This window comes from Pseudophryne corroboree, unplaced genomic scaffold (assembly GCF_028390025.1).
Source record: "Pseudophryne corroboree isolate aPseCor3 unplaced genomic scaffold, aPseCor3.hap2 scaffold_719, whole genome shotgun sequence".
NCBI classification, from domain to species: Eukaryota; Metazoa; Chordata; class Amphibia; order Anura; family Myobatrachidae; genus Pseudophryne; species Pseudophryne corroboree.
In genome coordinates this window covers 50,951-70,440 of record NW_026970301.1, presented here as the reverse complement: position 1 = coordinate 70,440, position 19,490 = coordinate 50,951, and the positions used below count along the sequence as shown (strand labels likewise).

Below are 19,490 nucleotides of genomic sequence, written 5' to 3'. Positions count from 1 at the left end.
CCTTGTTATCAGATTTTGGTGATCTTTAAGTAGACAAGTCAAAATTTCAAACCCCCTGTTATGGTGTAGGGTACCTGGCCTTCTCTGATGTAATCAGAGTTAGATTTGATTCAGTGATTTTATAAAAACAGATAGGAAGCACAATTTAGCAGTGGGTTGCAGAGAAAAAGAAAAATGCTGGCAGAAAAATCCAATTGAGTGATTAAACAGCTCTTCATTTTCTGGCTTTATTTTTATGCTAACTAATTTGTTCTCTGAAAAGTGTCCACAAAGCCAAGTATCTGATTAACATATTTGTAGGGATGGTTTTTCACCTATTACTAAATTAAACTTGCTTCATTGGAAAGGCAGCAAGATGCATCCTCATTTCAATATCTACTGAAATAATACAGGTTGACACCAGGAAACATTAACGCCACTGCATCCTTGCTGCTTTCTCATGTGGAAGTCTGTTTAATGTGAAAACAAGGTGATATCTAATTAGCACACAGGTAAGGAATTAAGAAAATCTTTATTTAAGGGTGAAGATGTTTCTCACAAAATCGTTGCCCCAATGCATCATTGAAATTCAAGCTGGAAAGATGATTTTAATATATCACTTGTACATTTTGTATTGCTCTTCTGGTGACAATGTAGTTTGTTTTTGTCAATTACCATTTTAATAATCGGGTAAAGAAAATTAATTGGATTTTTGAAAGAAAACAATACTGTCAATATACTATTAAAAAAAATTAAAATGGTAAAAGTTATTGTACTTTAAGTAAAAATAAAAGCTAAAATATCAATCCCAGTTTTGGATTACTTTAATGAACAAAAAAAAAATGCATATAGCAAAGGATAGTTTCAATCTGCCTACCTCTGGGTTATGGGCCCAGCATGCTTCCAGTGCAGTACTCTGCTGCACATGTAAGTGCAAGAGATCCTGAAGCACTCACTCATCATGCGAAAGTACCAATGTGTTTCTTCATTGGTTGCTGGAAGAAACATCTTACAAACACTCTCCAGATTATTGACTTTTTAAAGTTTTTCTAGGAAACGTTCTAGATGAATGCTTATTAGTCTTTGTCAGTATATACTTTTCGCAAAGTGTCTCTGTGGCGCAATCGGTTAGTGTGTTCAGCTATTAATCAAAAGGTTGGTGGTTCAATCCCACCCAGGGACGTAATTGACCTTGTGATCAGATTTTGGTGATATTTAAGTAGACAAGTCAAAATTGCAAACCCCCTCTTATGGTGTAGGGTACCTGGCCTTCTCTGATGTAATCAGAGTTAGATTTGATTCAGTGATTTTATAAAAACAGCTAGGAAGCACAATTTAGCAGTGGGTTGCAGAGAAAAAGAAATATGCTGGCAGAAAAATCCAATTGAATGATTAAACAGCTCTTCATTTTCTGGCTTTATTTTTATGCTAACTAATTTGTTCTCTGAAAAGTGTCCACAAAGCCAAGTATCTGATTAACATATTTGTAGTGATGGTTTTTCACCTATTACTAAATTAAACTTGCTTCATTGGAAAGGCAGCAAGATGCATCCTCATTTCAATATCTACTGAAATAATACAGGTTGACACCAGGAAACATTAACGCCACTGCATCCTTGCTGCTTTCTCATGTGGAAGTCTGTTTAATGTGAAAACAAGGTGATATCTAATTAGCACACAGGTAAGGAATTAAGAAAATCTTTATTTAAGGGTGAAGATGTTTCTCACAAAATCGTTGCCCCAATGCATCATTGAAATTCAAGCTGAAAAGATGATTTTAATATATCACTTGTACATTTTGTATTGCTCTTCTGGTGACAATGTAGTTTGTTTTTGTCAATTACCATTTTAATAATCGGGTAAAGAAAATTAATTGGATTTTTGAAAGAAAACAATACTGTCAATATACTATTAAAAAAAATTAAAATGGTAAAAGTTATTGTACTTTAAGTAAAAATAAAAGCTAAAATATCAATCCCAGTTTTGGATTACTTTAATGAACAAAAAAAAAATGCATATAGCAAAGGATAGTTTCAATCTGCCTACCTCTGGGTTATGGGCCCAGCATGCTTCCAGTGCAGTACTCTGCTGCACATGTAAGTGCAAGAGATCCTGAAGCACTCACTCATCATGCGAAAGTACCAATGTGTTTCTTCATTGGTTGCTGGAAGAAACATCTTACAAAAACTCTCCAGATTATTGACTTTTTAAAGTTTTTCTAGGAAACGTTCTAGATGAATGCTTATTAGTCTTTGTCAGTATGTACTTTTTGCAAAGTGTCTCTGTGGCGCAATCGGTTAGTGTGTTCAGCTATTAATCAAAAGGTTGGTGGTTCAATCCCACCCAGGGACGTAATTGACCTTGTGATCAGATTTTGGTGATATTTAAGTAGACAAGTCAAAATTTCGAAAACCCCTGTTATGGTGTAGGGTACCTGGCCTTCTCTGATGTAATCAGAGTTAGATTTGATTCAGTGATTTTATAAAAACAGCTAGGAAGCACAATTTAGCAGTGGGTTGCAGAGAAAAAGAAATATGCTGGCAAAAAAATCCAATTGACTGATTAAACAGCTCTTCATTTTCTGGCTTTATTTTTATGCTAACAAATTTGTTCTCTGAAAAGTGTCCACAAAGCCAAGTATCTGATTAACATCTTTGTAGGGATGGTTTTTCACCTATTACTAAATTAAACTTGCTTCATTGGAAAGGCAGCAAGATGCATCCTCATTTCAATATCTACTGAAATAATACAGGTTGACACCAGGAAACATTAACGCCACTGCATCCTTGCTGCTTTCTCATGTGGAAGTCTGTTTAATGTGAAAACAAGGTGATATCTAATTAGCACACAGGTAAGGAATTAAGAAAATCTTTATTTAAGGGTGAAGATGTTTCTCACAAAATCGTTGCCCCAATGCATCATTGAAATTCAAGCTGGAAAGATGATTTTAATATATCACTTGTACATTTTGTATTGCTCTTCTGGTGACAATGTAGTTTGCTTTTGTCAATTACCATTTTAATAATCGGGTAAAGAAAATTAATTGGATTTTTGAAAGAAAACAATACTGTCAATATACTATTAAAACAAATTAAAATGGTAAAAGTTATTGTACTTTAAGTAAAAATAAAAGAGCAAAAATATCAATCCCAGTTTTGGATTACTTTAATTAACAAAAAAAAAATGCATATAGCAGAGGATAGTTTCAATCTGCCTACCTCTGGGTTATGGACCCAGCATGCTTCCATTACAGTACTCTGCTGCACATGTAAGTGCAAGAGATCCTGAAGCACTCACTCATCATGGGAAAGTACCAATGTGTTTCTTCATTGGTTGATGGAAGAAACATCATACAAAAACTCTCCACATTATTGACTTTTTAAAATGTTTCTAGGAATCGTTCTAGATGAATGCTTATTAGCCTTTGTCAGTATGTACTTTTGCAAAGTGTCGCGGTGGCGCAATCAGTTAGTGTGTAAGGCTTTTAACCAAAAGGTTGGTGGTTCAATCCCACCCAGGGACTTAATTGACCTTGTTATCAGATTTTGGTGATCTTTAAGTAGACAAGTCAAAATTTCAAACCCCCTGTTATGGTGTAGGGTACCTGGCCTTCTCTGATGTAATCAGAGTTAGATTTGATTCAGTGATTTTATAAAAACAGCTAGGAAGCACAATTTAGCAGTGGGTTGCAGAGAAAAAGAAAAATGCTGGCAGAAAAATCCAATTGAGTGATTAAACAGCTCTTCATTTTCTGGCTTTATTTTTATGCTAACTAATTTGTTCTCTGAAAAGTGTCCACAAAGCCAAGTATCTGATTAACATATTTGTAGGGATGGTTTTTCACCTATTACTAAATTAAACTTGCTTCATTGGAAAGGCAGCAAGATGCATCCTCATTTCAATATCTACTGAAATAATACAGGTTGACACCAGGAAACATTAACGCCACTGCATCCTTGCTGCTTTCTCATGTGGAAGTCTGTTTAATGTGAAAACAAGGTGATATCTAATTAGCACACAGGTAAGGAATTAAGAAAATCTTTATTTAAGGGTGAAGATGTTTCTCACAAAATCGTTGCCCCAATGCATCATTGAAATTCAAGCTGGAAAGATGATTTTAATATATCACTTGTACATTTTGTATTGCCCTTCTGGTGACAATGTAGTTTGTTTTTGTCAATTACCATTTTAATAATCGGGTAAAGAAAATTAATTGGATTTTTGAAAGAAAACAATACTGTCAATATACTATTAAAAAAAATTAAAATGGTAAAAGTTATTGTACTTTAAGTAAAAATAAAAGCTAAAATATCAATCCCAGTTTTGGATTACTTTAATGAACAAAAAAAAAATGCATATAGCAAAGGATAGTTTCAATCTGCCTACCTCTGGGTTATGGGCCCAGCATGCTTCCAGTGCAGTACTCTGCTGCACATGTAAGTGCAAGAGATCCTGAAGCACTCACTCATCATGCGAAAGTACCAATGTGTTTCTTCATTGGTTGCTGGAAGAAACATCTTACAAAAACTCTCCAGATTATTGACTTTTTAAAGTTTTTCTAGGAAACGTTCTAGATGAATGCTTATTAGTCTTTGTCAGTATGTACTTTTTGCAAAGTGTCTCTGTGGCGCAATCGGTTAGTGTGTTCAGCTATTAATCAAAAGGTTGGTGGTTCAATCCCACCCAGGGATGTAATTGACCTTGTGATCAGATTTTGGTGATATTTAAGTAGACAAGTCAAAATTTCGAAACCCCCTGTTATGGTGTAGGGTACCTGGCCTTCTCTGATGTAATCAGAGTTAGATTTGATTCAGTGATTTTATAAAAACAGCTAGGAAGCACAATTTAGCAGTGGGTTGCAGAGAAAAAGAAAAATGCTGGCAGAAAAATCCAATTGAGTGATTAAACAGCTCTTCATTTTCTGGCTTTATTTTTATGCTAACTAATTTGTTCTCTGAAAAGTGTCCACAAAGCCAAGTATCTGATTAACATATTTGTAGGGATGGTTTTTCACCTATTACTAAATTAAACTTGCTTCATTGGAAAGGCAGCAAGATGCATCCTCATTTCAATATCTACTGAAATAATACAGGTTGACACCAGGAAACATTAACGCCACTGCATCCTTGCTGCTTTCTCATGTGGAAGTCTGTTTAATGTGAAAACAAGGTGATATCTAATTAGCACACAGGTAAGGAATTAAGAAAATCTTTATTTAAGGGTGAAGATGTTTCGCACAAAATCGTTGCCCCAATGCATCATTGAAATTCAAGCTGGAAAGATGATTTTAATATATCACTTGTACATTTTGTATTGCCCTTCTGGTGACAATGTAGTTTGTTTTTGTCAATTACCATTTTAATAATAGGGTAAAGAAAATTAAGTGGATTTTTGAAAGAAAACAATACTGTCAATATACTATTAAAACAAATTAAAATGGTAAAAGTTATTGTACTTTAAGTAAAAATAAAAGCTAAAATATCAATCCCAGTTTTGGATTACTTTAATGAACAACAAAAAAATGCATATAGCAAAGGATAGTTTCAATCTGCCTACCTCTGGGTTATGGACCCAGCATGCTTCCATTGCAGTACTCTGCTGCACATGTAAGTGCAAGAGATCCTGAAGCACTCACTCATCATGCGAAAGTACCAATGTGTTTCTTCATTGGTTGCTGGAAGAAACATCTTACAAACACTCTCCAGATTATTGACTTTTTAAAGTTTTTCTAGGAAACGTTCTAGATGAATGCTTATTAGTCTTTGTCAGTATATACTTTTTGCAAAGTGTCTCTGTGGCGCAATCGGTTAGTGTGTTCAGCTAACCCTTGTGCACTATCCTGACTTCTCCTCCTGTCTGCTTACTTTGTGCCTTCCAATGCACAATGCAAACTACAGGTAGTGCTGCAGGGCCCACACCCTTTTACTTGCCTTACGGAGCAGCTCTGGAGCTGTTTCAGTGCCAAGCTGCTGTAAGAAATAAGCTTGAATGCTTCAGAGGCTGGGGCATTGTCAACATGAGCCCCACACCAAAGGAGGGTGGAGGTGTTTAATGCGAACTAGGGGTCATCCAAGCGCCGCAAAAGGCCGCCATACCCTGCACGCCCCTTTTCTCTTTTCATATGCAGATGAGGATTGAAGCCAACTTTGACCCACTGCTTGGATGACATCACCATATGCAAATCCATCTGCTGCAGGCCTTCCCCCCGGAATGCTTGCACTAGTTGTTGCATTTGGTTTGTTGTTTGGGGGTGCTTCAGTATTAGGCAGCCTTCTGCCCTCCCATGTTCATCTGAAAATATGTGTTCTCCCTGCAGTTGTTGTCCCAAGATGAGAGTTCCCTTGTGCTGCCTCAGTTGAATCTCCTTTACTTGACAGAGATGTGCCTGAGCAGCGGCCCTCCCCAGCCCTATCCCAAATCATACTTATTTTGCATAGGAGATACCATGGTCATGAAGATTGTTCTCCCAGGGTGAGGTTCATTCATTGCATTTTGGGTATGCTGATCCCTGTGATTTCCCCAAATGTGGGTAACTCGACTGCATTATTTGTGGTAGTGGGGGACTGTGTTTGTGTTTTCCTCTGGTCAGCTCTGGTAAAAGTCAGATTTCTTTGTTTCAGATCTTCCTCTAGCCTTGTTCTTCTTTCGAGAGTTCCCTTGTGCTTCCTCAGTTGGATCTCCTTCAGTTGACAGGGCGGTGCCCGAGCAGCGACCCTCCCCAGCTCAAGCCCAACTCCTACTTACCTGCCAGGTGAGATACTATGATCATGAAGGTGCTTCTTCCAGGGCAAGGCTTACCCATTGCACTCTGGGTGTGCTGCCCCTGCGATTTCCCCAAATGTGGGAAACTTGACTGCATAATTTGTGTTTCCCCTGGTCGGCTCTCGTATAATTCAGATCTCTTTGTCTCAGGTCTCTCTCCAGCCTAGTTTGCTGTCTGTTTCCACTTCTTTTTTCTTGAGCCCCTCCCTTTTATACCCTTGTGCACTATCCTGACTTCTCCTCCTGTCTGCTTACTTTGTGCCTTCCAATGCACAATGCAAACTACACACCCTTTTACTTGCCTTACAGAGCAGCTCTGGAGCTGTTACAGTGCCAAGCTGCTGTAAGAAATCAGCTTGAATGCTTCAGGGGCTGGGGCATTGTCAACATGAGCCCCACACCGAAGGAGGGTGGGGGTGTTTAATGCGAACTAAGGGTCATCCAAGCGCCGCAAAAGGCCGCCATGCCCTGCATGCCCCTTTTCTCTTTTCATATGCAGATGAGGGTTCCAGCCAACTTTGGCCCACTGCTTGGATGACATCACCGTATGCAAATCCGTCTTCTGCAGAACTTCCCCCAGGAATGCTTGTACTAGTTGTTGCATTTGGTTTGTTGTTTGGGGGTGCTTCAGTATTAGGCAGCCTTCTGCCCTCCCATGTTCATCTGAAAATATGTGTTCTCCCTGCAGTTGTTGTCCCCAGATGAGAGTTCCCTTGTGCTGCCTCAGTTGAATCTCCTATACTTGACAGAGATGTGCCTGAGCAGCGGCCCTCCCCAGCCCTATCCCAAATCATACTTATTTTGCATAGGCGATACCATGGTCATGAAGATTGTTCTCCCAGGGTGAGGTTCATTCATTGCATTCTGGGTATGCTGACCCCTGTGATTTCCAAAATGTGGGAAACTCGACTGCATTATTTGTGGTAGTGGGGGACTGTGTTTGTGCTTTCCTCTGGTCAGCTCTGGTAAAAGTCAGATTTCTTTGTCTCAGATCTTCCTCTAGCCTTGTTCTTCTTTCGAGAGTTCCCTTGTGCTGCCTCAGTTGGATCTCCTTCACTTCACAGGGGGTGCCCGAGCAGCAATCCTCCACAGCTCTGGCCCAACTCCTACTTACCTGCCAGGTGAGATACTATGATCTTCACTGTTAGGGCAATCAGGATGTGGAATTCCCTGCCAGGGAAGGTGGTAATGGCGGACTCTGTAATTGGATTTAAAAAAGGAATGGATACATTTCTGAATGAAAAAGCTATCCAAGTTTATAATACTTAAAATATCAACATGGTTAATCCGGGGGTAACATGAGTTGTAGTAGCTAACTAGTCATAATACATTATTAAGCAAGTATGTAGAATCATCACAACTTAAAACAGGTTGAACACGATGGGCAATTTGCCTCTATTCAACCTCAAAAACTATGTTACTATATGTTACTATATTACTATGTTACTGTAGTATACAGAACACCACAATGCAATGAGCAGTGATAGTGAGCACTGATGAGGATACTAGAACTGACACTGAGCAGCAAGATGCAGCACTGGACTATTAGTAATGTACTGTAGTATGCTGAGCACAACAATGCAGCACAAGACAATGAGCAGTGATACTGAGCACTGATGAGGATACTACTGAGAACTGACACTGAGCAGGAGAGACACACTACTAGTATTACTGAGCAGCAATAAGTATCCACTGATACTGAGCACTGATATTGAGATTTCCACTGAGAGAACATAGCCACGTCCTCTCCGCTCTCTCTTCAATGCACGAGTAAAAATGGCGGCAACGCGCAGCTCTTTATATGGAATCCGAATCTCGCGAGAATCCGACAGCGGGATGATGACATTTTCCCTTGTTCATAGAATTTGGGAGTCATTTTGATCCCAAAGTATTATTAACCTCAATAACCATAATTTCCACTCATTTTCAGTCTATTCTTAACACCTTACACCTCACAATATTATTTTTAGTCCTAAAATTTGCACCGAGGTCGCTGGATGACTAAGCTCAGCGACCCAAGTGGCCGACACAAACACCTGGCCCATCTAGGAGTGGCACTGCAGTGTCACGCAGGATAGCCCTTCCAAAAAACACTCCCCAAACAGCACATGACGCAAAGAAAAAAAGAGGCGCAATGAGGTAGCTGTGTGACTAAGCTCAGCGACCCAAGTGGCCGACACAAACACCTGGCCCATCTAGGAGTGGCACTGCAGTGTCACGCAGGATGGCCCTTCCAAAAAACACTCCCCAAACAGCACATGACGCAAAGAAAAAAAGAGGCGCAATGAGGTAGCTGTGTGACTAAGCTCAGCGACCCAAGTGGCCGACACAAACACCTGGCCCATCTAGGAGTGGCACTGCAGTGTCACGCAGGATGGCCCTTCCAAAAACACTCCCCAAACAGCACATGACGCAAAGAAAAAAAGAGGCGCAATGAGGTAGCTGTGTGACTAAGCTCAGCGACCCAAGTGGCCGACACAAACACCTGGCCCATCTAGGAGTGGCACTGCAGTGTCACGCAGGATGGCCCTTCCAAAAAACACTCCCCAAACAGCACATGACGCAAAGAAAAAAAGAGGCGCAATGAGGTAGCTGTGTGACTAAGCTCAGCGACCCAAGTGGCCGACACAAACACCTGGCCCATCTAGGAGTGTCACTGCAGTGTCACGCAGGATGGCCCTTCCAAAAAACACTCCCCAAACAGCACATGACGCAAAGAAAAAAAGAGGCGCAATGAGGTAGCTGTGTGACTAAGCTCAGCGACCCAAGTGGCCGACACAAACACCTGGCCCATCTAGGAGTGGCACTGCAGTGTCACGCAGGATGGCCCTTCCAAAAAACACTCCCCAAACAGCACATGACGCAAAGAAAAATGAAAGAAAAAAGAGGTGCAAGATGGAATTGTCCTTGGGCACTCCCACCCACCCTTATGTTGTATAAACAGGACATGCACACTTTAACCAACCCATCATTTCAGTGACAGGGTCTGCCACACGACTGTGACTGAAATGACGGGTTGGTTTGGACCCCCACCAAAAAAGAAGCAATTAATCTCTCCTTGCACAAACTGGCTCTACAGAGGCAAGATGTCCACCTCATCATCATCCTCCGATTCATCACCGTGTACATCCCCCTCCTCACAGATTATCAATTCGTCCCCACTGGAATCTACCATCTCAGCTCCCTGTGTACTTTGTGGAGGCAATTGCTGCTGGTCAATGTCTCCACGGAGCAATTGATTATAATTCATTTTAATGAACATCATCTTCTCCACATTTTCTGGAAGTAACCTCGTACGCCGATTGCTGACAAGGTGAGCGGCGGCACTAAACACTCTTTCGGAGTACTACTTGTGGGAGGGCAACTTAGGTAGAATAAAGCCAGTTTGTGCAAGGGCCTCCAAATTGCCTCTTTTTCCTGCCAGTATACGTACGGACTGTCTGACGTGCCTACTTGGATGCGGTCACTCATATAATCCTCCACCATTCTTTCAATGGTGAGAGAATCATATGCAGTGACAGTAGACGTCATGTCCGTAATCGTTGGCAGGTCCTTCAGTCCGGACCAGATGTCAGCATCAGCAGTCGCTCCAGACTGCCCTGCATCACCGCCAGCGGGTGGGCTCGGAATTCTGAGCCTTTTCCTCGCACCCCCAATTGCGGGAGAATGTGAAGGAGGAGCTGTTGACCGATCAAGTTCCACTTGACTTGATAATTTTCTCACCAGCAGGTCTTTGAACCCCTGCAGACTTGTGTCTGCCGGAAAGAGAGATACAACGTAGGTTTTAAATCTAGGATCGAGCACGGTGGCCAAAATGTAGTGCTCTGATTTCAACAGATTGACCACCCGTGAATCCTGGTTAAGCGAATGAAGGGCTCCATCCACAAGTCCCACATGCCTAGCGGAATCGCTCTGTCTTAGCTCCTCCTTCAATGTCTCCAGCTTCTTCTGCAAAAGCCTGATGACGGGAATGACCTGACTCAGGCTGGCAGTGTCTGAACTGACTTCACGTGTGGCAAGTTCAAAAGGTTGCAGAACCTTGCACAACGTTGAAATCATTCTCCACTGCGCTTGAGACAGGTGCATTCCACCTCCTATATCGTGGTCAGATGTATAGGCTTGAATGGCCTTTTGCTGCTCCTCCATCCTCTGAAGCATATAGAGGGTTGAATTCCACCTCGTTACCACTTCTTGCTTCAGATGATGGCAGGGCAGGTTCAGGCGTTTTTGGTGTTGCTCCAGTCTTCTGTACGTGGTGCCTGTACGCCGAAAGTGTCCCGCAATTCTTCTGGCCACCGACAGCATCTCTTGCACACCCCTGTCGTTTTTTAAATAATTCTGCACCACCAAATTCAAGGTATGTGCAAAACATGGGACGTGCTGGAATTTGCCCAGATATAATGCACGCACAATATTGCTGGCGTTGTCCGATGCCACAAATCCACAGGAGAGTCCAATTGGGGTAAGCCATTCTGCGATGATCTTCCTCAGTTGCCGTAAGAGGTTTTCAGCTGTGTGCGTATTCTGGAAAGCGGTGATACAAAGCGTAGCCTGCCTAGGAAAGAGTTGGCGTTTGCGAGATGCTGCTACTGGTGCCGCCGCTGCTGTTCTTGCGGCGGGAGTCAATACATCTACCCAGTGGGCTGTCACAGTCATATAGTCCTGAGTCTGCCCTGCCCCATTTGTCCACATGTCCGTGGTTAAGTGGACATTGGGTACAACTGCATTTTTTAGGACACTGGTGAGTCTTTTTCTGAGGTCTGTGTACATTTTCGGTATCGCCTGCCTAGAGAAATGGAACCTAGATGGTATTTGGTACCGGGGACACAGTACCTCAATCAAGTCTATAGTTGGCTCTGAAGTAATGATGGATACCGGAACCACGTTTCTCACCGCCCAGGATGCCAAGGCCTCAGTTATCCGCTTTGCAGCAGGATGACTGCTGTGATATTTCATCTTCCTTGCAAAGGACTGTTGGACAGTCAATTGCTTGGTGGAAGTAGTAAAAGTGGTCTTACGACTTCCCCTCTGGGATGACCATCGACTCCCAGCAGCAACAACAGCAGCACCAGCAGCAGTAGGCGTTACACTCAAGGATGCATCGGAGGAATCCCAGGCAGGAGAGAACTCGTCAGAATTGCCAGTGACATGGCCTGCAGGACTATTGGCATTCCTGGGGAAGGAGGAAATTGACACTGAGGGAGTTGGTGGGGTGGTTTGCGTGAGCTTGGTTACAAGAGGAAGGGATTTACTGGTCAGTGGACTGCTTCCGCTGTCGCCCAAAGTTTTTGAACTTGTCACTGACTTATGATGAATGCGCTGCAGGTGACGTATAAGGGAGGATGTTCCGAGGTGGTTAACGTCCTTACCCCTACTTATTACAGCTTGACAAAGGCAACACACGGCTTGACACCTGTTGTTCGCATTTCTGTTGAAATACTTCCACACCGAAGAGCAGTTTTTTTTGGTATTTTCACCAGGCATGTCAATGGCCATATTCCTCCCACGGACAACAGGTGTCTCCCCGGGTGCCTGACTTAAACAAACCACCTCACCTCCCCAGCGCCAGCAACACCCATATCCTCCTCATCCTGGTGTACTTCAACACTGACATCTTCAATCTGACTATCAGGAACTGGACTGCGGGTGCTCCTTCCAGCACTTGCAGGGGGTGTGCAAATGGTGGAAGGTGCATGCTCTTCACGTCCAGTGTTGGGAAGGTCAGGCATCGCAACCGACACAATTGGACTCTCCTTGTGGATTTGTGATTTTGAAGAACGCACAGTTCTTTGCTGTGCTTTTGCCAGCTTAAGTCTTTTCATTTTTCTAGCGAGAGGCTGAGTGCTTCCATCCTCATGTGAAGCTGAACCACTAGCCATGAACATAGGCCAGGGCCTCAGCCGTTCCTTGCCACTCCGTGTGGTAAATGGCATATTGGCAAGTTTACGCTTCTCCTCCGACGATTTTTATTTAGATTTTTGAGTCCTTTTTTTTACTGATCTTTTGTGTTTTGAATTTTACATGCTCTGTACTATGACATTGGGCATCGGCCTCGGCAGACGACGTTGATGGAATTTCATCGTCTCGGCCATGACTAGTGGCAGCAGCTTCAGCACGAGGTGGAAGTGGATCTTGATCTTTCCCTATTTTTGGAACCTCAACATTTTTGTTCTCCATATTTTAATAGGCACAACTAAAAGGCACCTCAGGTAAACAATGGAGATGGATGGATACTAGTATACTTATGGATGACGAGTGACTGACGACACAGAGGTAGCTACAGCCGTGGACTACCGTACTGCGTCTGCTAGTATAGAGATGATAATTAATGATATAAAAAAAATATATATATAACTACTGTAGGTATATATTATATAATGACGGACCTGGTGGACACTGTCAGCAGACTGCTAAACTACTAGTATGATGAAGACAGAAAAAAAAACCCCACCACAGGTAGGTAGGTATACAATTATGGACGAGCACTGACGACACAGAGATAGCCACAGCCGTGGCCTACCGTACTGCGTCTGCTAGTGTAGAGATGATAATTAATGATATAAAAAAAAATATATATAACTACTGTAGGTATATATAATGTAATGACGGACCTGGTGGACACTGTCAGCAGACTGCTAAACTACTAGTATGAAGAAGATAGAAAAAAAACTTCACCACAGGTAGGTATACAATTATGGACGAGTGACGACACAGAGGTAGGTACAGCCGTGGACTACCGTACTGCGTCTGCTAGTATAGATAATATACTAAATATATTACTACTGTAGGTATATAATATAATGACGGACCTGGTGGACACTGTCAGCAGACTCCTAAACTACTAGTATGAAGAAGATAGAAAAAAAAACCCACCACAGGTAGGTAGGTATACAATTATGGATGAGCACTGACGACACAGAGATAGCCACAGCCGTGGCCTACCGTACTGCGTCTGCTAGCATAGATAATATACTAAATATATTACTACTGTAGGTATATAATATAATGACGGACCTGGTGGACACTGTCAGCAGACTGCTAAACTACTAGTATGAAGAAGATAGAAAAAAAACCCCCACCACAGGTAGGTATACAATTATGGATGAGTGACGACACAGAGGTAGGTACAGCCGTGGACTACAGTACTGCGTCTGCTAGTATAGATAATATACTAAATATATTACTACTGTAGGTATATAATATAATGACGGACCTGGTGGACACTGTCAGCAGACTCCTAAACTACTAGTATGAAGAAGATAGAAAAAAAAACCCCACCACAGTTAGGTATACAATTATGGACGAGTGACGACACAGAGGTAGGTACAGCCGTGGACTACCGTACTGCGTCTGCTAGTATAGATAATATACTAAATATATTACTACTGTAGGTATATAATATAATGACGGACCTGGTGGACACTGTCAGCAGACTCCTAAACTACTAGTATGAAGAAGATAGAAAAAAAACACCCCACCACAGGTAGGTATACAATTATGGACGAGCACTGACGACACAGAGATAGCCACAGCCGTGGACTACCGTACTGCGTCTGCTAGTATAGATAATATAATAAATATATTACTACTGTAGGTATATAATATAATGATGGACCTGGTGGACACTGTCAGCAGACTCCTAAACTACTAGTATGAAGAAGATAGAAAAAAAAAACCCACCACAGGTAGGTAGGTATACAATTATGGACGAGCACTGACGACACAGAGATAGCCACAGCCGTGGACTACCGTACTGCGTCTGCTAATATAGAGATGATAAAGATGATAGAGATGAAAAAAAAATATAACACTACTGCAGGTAAATATTTATATAATATAATGTATGACCGACCTGCTGGACACTGTCAGCAGAATGCGTTTATAGAATAAAAAAAAAAAACACCACAGGAGTGTTTAACTTTTTCAGGCAGACAATATACTGGTGGTCACACTGGCAGCAAAAGTGTGCACTGTACTCCTGCTATAACTGCTCCCCAGTCTCCCCCACAATTAAGTTGTGTGAGCAGTGAGCACTCAGCACAGTCAGATATACATAGATGATATATCATGCAGCACACTGAGGCTGAGCACATATATGGTATGTGTATCGTTTTTTTTCAGGCAGAGAACGGATTATAAATAATAAAACTGGTGGTCACTATCAGCAAAACTCTGCACTACTGAGTACTCCTGACAAGTTCAACTGCTCCCCAAATTAGTAGTAAATCAAATGTCACTCGTCTCTATCTTCTAATCTAAACGGAGAGGACGCCAGCCACGTCCTCTCCCTATCAATCTCAATGCACGTGTGAAAATGGCGGCGACGCGCGGCTCCTTATATAGAATCCGAGTCTTGTGAGAATCCGACAGCGGGATGATGACGTTCGGGCGCGCTCGGGATAACCGAGCAAGGCGGGAGGATCCGAGTCTGCTCGGACCCGTGCAAAAAAGGGTGAAGTTCGGGCGGGTTCGGATTCCGAGGAACCGAACCCGCTCATCTCTAATGGCCACCCAGCATGACGCCTCCCTTCTTGACCATGCTGTAATTGCAGTCGCACTGCAGTTCAGCGTGATCATAAAAAATGGTGTAGCCTCCTGCTGGTGCAGACTGTATGTGCGCGCAGGAAGCCGCCACCATTTTTGTGATCACAGCGGCTGAATGTGATGTCATACAGCCGCTGTGACCACGCCCCCTGTGTCTCCTCCATTGCAGACCCCATTTTGAAGCCTTGCCCCCGCACCGCTCCATCCCTGACTTGGAAATGGAGTGTTGCTGACCCCCCTCTCCCCCCCTGCCCCGATTGACAGGCAGAGGCGATCGCATTCTCTGCGGGGTGCCGCAGAAAATGCAGGCACATGCGTATGCTCTTAGCAATTTTTGCAGTTGGATCGCTTATTGTGATTGCAATCCAACCTGAATCAGGCCCTATTACCTATCACAATGCGCTGCGGGCAGTACAAAATTGGTTTAATATAGGAGAAAAACCCCCAGACCTGTGCTCCTTAACTGTACCTGGTGGCTAGTGGAGCGGCTGCCCAGTAATCAGTGTCCACGACAGTGCGCACACGGTCCACCCCCTACGGCCACGCTCCCCTTCATCAGCGGCCTCGTGATCCGGAAGGGCGGTGTGTGTGTGACTGACCTTAGGAAGAAACCGGAGCCTCCGCTGCAGTGACCCAGCAACCAGGGCACGGGAGTATACAGCGCCGCTGGGAGTGATGAAGCTGCAGTAAAGATGTCTATTAGACCTAGCCTGCTGCAGCCCTTGTAGATTCTCATAAAACAAGTTCTTCTTTTCTTGTCAAAATTAATAGCTAAGAATAGGCTGCCTGAGGCAGGCCCCTGTTAAGTGGCCTGCTACTGAAGGCACCAACTACAAACTGAGCTCCCTGTTCATGGAAGCGGGGTTATAGAGGAGAATGCACTGAGCTTCTTGGGAACAGTCAAAAGCTTTGAGCCGGTTGGTGCCTCAGATCAAGATCCTACTCTACACACCAATGTGAATCCTTGTGGAGTCCAGTGTACCCCACAGAAGAAATTAATGTGTCACACCCATTGGCAGCAACCTTAGAATAGCTGCTGACGGGCACAATTGAGAAAGGAAGGGGGGGGGGACATTTGAATCCAACACATAGATGCAATTCAAATATGTAATTTGTACCTTCCTATTTTAAAATATAATGGATGAACCTCACCCTGTGAGAACAATCTTCATGATCAAGAGATCTCATATGCAAAATAAGTATGAGTTGGGATAGGGCTGGGGAGGGTGGCTGCTCGGGCAGCCCCTCCCCCGTCAAGTTAAGGAGATTCAACTGAGGAAGCACAAGGGAACTTTCGTCTGGGGACAACAACTGCAGGGAGACCACATCTTTTCAGATGAACATGGGAGGGCGGAAGGCTGCCTAATACTGAAGCACCATCAAATATCAAACCATATGCAACAACTAGTACAAGCATTCCTGGGGGAAGGTCTGCAGAAGACGGATTTGCATACGGTGATGTCATCCAAGCAGTGGGCCAAAGTTGGCTGGAACCCTCATCTGCATATGAAAAGAGAAAAGGGGCATGCAGGGCATGGCGGCCTTTTGCGGTGCTTGGATGACCCTTAGTTCGCATTAAACACCCCCACCCTCCTTTTGTGTGGGGCTCATGTTGGCTCTGCCCCAGCCCCTGAAGCATTCAAGCTGATTTCTTGCAGCAGCTGGGCACTGTAACAGCTCCAGAGCTGCTCTGTAAGGCAACTAAAAGGGTGTGGGCCCTGCAGCACTACCTGTAGTTCGCATTGTGCGTTTGAAGGCACAAAGTAAGCAGACAGGAGGATAAGTCAGGATAGTGCGCAAGGGCATAGAAGGGAGCGGCTCAAGAAAAGAGAAGTGGAAACAGACAGCAAACTAGGCTGGAGAGAGACCTGAGACAAAGAGATCTGAATTATACGAGAGCCGACCAGGGGAAACACAAATTATGCAGTCAAGTTTCCCACATTTGGGGAAATCGCAGGGGCAGCACACCCAGAGTGCAATGGGTGAGCCTTGCCCTGGGAGAAGCACCTTCATGATCATAGTATCTCACCTGGCAGGTAAGTAGGAGTTGGGCTAGAGCTGGGGAGGGTCGCTGCTCGGGTACCCCCCTGTAAAGTGAAGGAGATCCAACTGAGGCAGCACAAGGGAACTCTCGAAAGAAGAACAAGGCTAGAGGAAAATCTGAGACAAAGAAATCTGACTTTTACCAGAGCTGACCAGAGGAAAGCACAAACACAGTCCCCCACTACCAAAAATAATGCAGTCAAGTTTCCCACATTTGGGGAAATCACAGGGGTCAGTATACCCAAAATGCAATGAATGAACCTCACCCTGGGAGAACAATCTTCATGACCATGGTATCTCCTATGCAAAATAAGTATGATTTGGAATAGGGCTGGGGAGGGCCGCTGCTCAGGCACATCTCTGTCAAGTAAAGGAGATTCAACTGAGGCAGCACAAGGGAACTCTCATCTGGGGACAACAACTGCAGGGAGAACACATATTTTCAGATGAACATGGGAGGGCAGAAGGCTGCCTAATACTGAAGCACCCCCAAACAACAAACCAAATGCAACAACTAGTGCAAGCATTCCTGGGGGAAGTTCTGCAGAAGACGGATTTGCATACGGTGATGTCATCCAAGCAGTGGGTCAAAGTTGGCTTCAACCCTCATCTGCATATGAAAAGAGAAAAGGGGCGTGCAGGGCTTGGCGGCCTTTTGCGGTGCTTGGATGACCCCTAGTTCGCATTAAACTCCTCCACCCTCCTTTGGTGTGGGGCTCATGTTGGCCATGCCCCATCCCCTGAAGCATTCAAGCTGATTTCTTGCAGCAGCTGGGCACTGTAACAGCTCCAGAGCTGCTCTGTAAGGCAAGTAAAAGGGTGTGGGCCCTGCAGCACTACCTGTAGTTTGCATTGTGCATTGGAAGGCACAAAGTAAGCAGACGGGAGGAGAAGTCAGGATAGTGCACAAGGGTATAGAAGGGAGCGGCTAAAGAAAAGAGAAGTGGAAACAGACAGCAAACTAGGCTGGAGAGAGACCTGAGACAAAGAGATCTGAATTATACGAGAGCCGACCAGGGGAAACACAAATTATGCAGTCAAGTTTCCCACATTTGGGGAAATCGCAGGGGCAGCACACCCAGAGTGCAATGGGTGAGCCTTGCCCTGGGAGAAGCACCTTCATGATCATAGTATCTCACCTGGCAGGTAAGTAGGAGTTGGGCTAGAGCTGGGGAGGGTCGCTGCTCGGGCACCCCCCTGTCAAGTGAAGGAGATCCAACTGAGGCAGCACAAGGGAACTCTCGAAAGAAGAACAAGGCTAGAGGAAGATCTGAAACAAAGAAATCTGACTTTTACCAGAGCTGACCAGAGGAAAACACAAACACAGTCCCCCACTACCACAAATAAAGCAGTCGAGTTTCCCACATTTGGGGAAATCACAGGGGTCAGCATACCCAGAATGCAATGAATGAACCTCACCCTGGGAGAATAATCTTCATGACCATGGTATCTCCTATGCAAAATAAGTATGATTTGGGATAGAGCTGGGGAGGGCCGCTGCTCAGGCACATCTCTGTCAAGTAAAGGAGATTCAACTGAGGCAGCACAAGGGAACTCTCATCTGGGGATAACAACTGCAGGGAGAACACATATTTTCAGATGAACATGGAGGGCAGAAGGCTGCCTAATACTGAAGCACCCCCAAACAACAAACCAAATGCAACAACTAGTGCAAGCATTCCTGGGGGAAGGCCTGCCGCAGATGGATTTGCATATGGTGATGTCATCCAAGCAGTGGGTCAAAGTTGGCTTCAACCCTCGTCTGCATATGAAAAGAGAAAAGGGGCGTGCAGGGCATGGTGGCCTTTTGCGGCGCTTGGCTGACCCCTAGTTTGCATTAAACACCTCCACCCTCCTTCGGTGTGGGGCTCATGTTGGCTATGCCCCAGCCCCTGAAGCATTCAAGCTGATTTCTTGCAGCAGCTGGGCACTGTAACAGCTCCAGAGCTGCTCTGTAAGGCAAGTAAAAGGGTGTGGGCCCTGCAACACTACCTGTAGTTTGCATTGTGCATTGGAAGGCACAAAGTAAGCAGACGGGAGGAGAAGTCAGGATAGTGCACAAGGGTATAGATGGGAGGGGCTCAAGAAAAAAGAAGTGGAAACAGACAGCAAACTAGGCTGGAGAGAGACCTGAGACAAAGAGATCTAAATTATACGAGAGC

At 44.0% G+C, this 19,490-nt stretch overlaps 7 non-coding genes across 7 annotated transcripts; 3 read left to right on the top strand and 4 right to left on the bottom strand.

Annotated features, from left to right (window-relative positions):
• Window positions 1-6,399: 6,399 nt before the first annotated feature.
• On the top strand, window positions 6,400-6,563 carry LOC135039988 (U1 spliceosomal RNA). Its single transcript, XR_010233954.1, has one exon. It is a non-coding gene; the product is annotated as a U1 spliceosomal RNA (small nuclear RNA).
• Window positions 6,564-6,715: 152 nt separating this feature from the next.
• Window positions 6,716-6,878, top strand: LOC135039902 (U1 spliceosomal RNA). The gene has a single exon (XR_010233876.1). It is a non-coding gene; the product is annotated as a U1 spliceosomal RNA (small nuclear RNA).
• Window positions 6,879-7,533: 655 nt separating this feature from the next.
• On the top strand, window positions 7,534-7,696 carry LOC135040006 (U1 spliceosomal RNA). Its single transcript, XR_010233971.1, has one exon. It is a non-coding gene; the product is annotated as a U1 spliceosomal RNA (small nuclear RNA).
• A 9,470-nt stretch (window positions 7,697-17,166) lies between these two features.
• On the bottom strand, window positions 17,167-17,329 carry LOC135039887 (U1 spliceosomal RNA). The gene has a single exon (XR_010233861.1). It is a non-coding gene; the product is annotated as a U1 spliceosomal RNA (small nuclear RNA).
• A 152-nt stretch (window positions 17,330-17,481) lies between these two features.
• LOC135039951 (U1 spliceosomal RNA) lies at window positions 17,482-17,645 on the bottom strand. Its single transcript, XR_010233917.1, has one exon. It is a non-coding gene; the product is annotated as a U1 spliceosomal RNA (small nuclear RNA).
• Window positions 17,646-18,319: 674 nt separating this feature from the next.
• On the bottom strand, window positions 18,320-18,482 carry LOC135039886 (U1 spliceosomal RNA). The gene has a single exon (XR_010233860.1). It is a non-coding gene; the product is annotated as a U1 spliceosomal RNA (small nuclear RNA).
• Window positions 18,483-18,634: 152 nt separating this feature from the next.
• LOC135039998 (U1 spliceosomal RNA) lies at window positions 18,635-18,798 on the bottom strand. The gene has a single exon (XR_010233963.1). It is a non-coding gene; the product is annotated as a U1 spliceosomal RNA (small nuclear RNA).
• Window positions 18,799-19,490: the final 692 nt, after the last annotated feature.